The sequence below is a fragment of the Orycteropus afer genome, unplaced genomic scaffold, assembly GCF_000298275.1.
Source record: "Orycteropus afer afer isolate SDZICR_OR568_19922 unplaced genomic scaffold, OryAfe1.0 scaffold00466, whole genome shotgun sequence".
Lineage (NCBI taxonomy): Eukaryota > Metazoa > Chordata > Mammalia > Tubulidentata > Orycteropodidae > Orycteropus > Orycteropus afer.
In genome coordinates, this window is record NW_006922053.1 from 1,710,206 (window position 1) to 1,711,149 (window position 944).

Sequence of the window (944 nt, forward strand, 5' to 3'; positions counted from 1 at the left end):
TCTGCCAGCGGGGACCGCGGAGGATTAAACACACACGTTTCTGTTTACATTCTTAATTGTCAAAGGAAGAAGCGCTTGAGGGGGCTTTACTGAGAGCAGGGGGCCGCGAGGGGCCCGGACCCGCTCGGCCGTGGAGGCCGGAACCCCTTGGCGGGGGCGGCCGTTGCAGCCCCCTCGGAGCGCGGCGCCCAATGCGGGTTTCGGTGCGCCCGAGAAATGGGCAGTCTCCAGGCCCCTGGAGTAGGAGCCCAGTGGGGAGTCCGTGAGCTCCTCGCCTCCGGCGTCCGCTTCCCCTGCCCTCCAGGGAGCGCCAGCGCGTGCACAGCCCCGCCCCGCCTCAGTTTCCCCAACTGTAAACTGCCGGGCGGACCCCAAGGATTGGAGCGAGCGGGGTGAAGGGATCTGAGACTGGGAGGGGCATTCTACCCCCGACCCGCAGGTCGCTGCCTGGTATTATGACCTTGGGTCCCAGCCTTTGATGCTCCCAAGCCTCCGCCTGGCAGTCGAGCCCAAAGGAAGAGAAAGCAGGCGGAGGGGCAGGAAGACAGCGGCCGACCTCAGGCGCAAGCTGAGGTACCGTCCCCTCGGTTTCCCCAGCCTCGCGGTGTCCAGATGGGGAAACCGAGGGGCGGCCGCAGCGGTGCTGCCAAGGCCACGAAGCCGCAGGCGTCCCAGCTGGGCCGCGGCCACCCAGCCCTGGTCGTTGGAGGGGGCTCTCCTCCAACTGGGTTCCTCGAGCTCCGGGGAGAGAGGGGTGAGGACGCGGGGCCCAGGGACGCCCCACTCTCTCGCTGGCAGCAGCGGACACCCAGCCCAGGGTGGCCCTGCGCAAACAAGCACTGTGTTTGCCGAGAGCGCGGCGGGCGGGCGGCCCCGGAGCGATGGGGATTCGGCGGCGCCGCGCGCACGGTGGGGGCACCAGAGCCCGGGCGAGCGCGGGGATC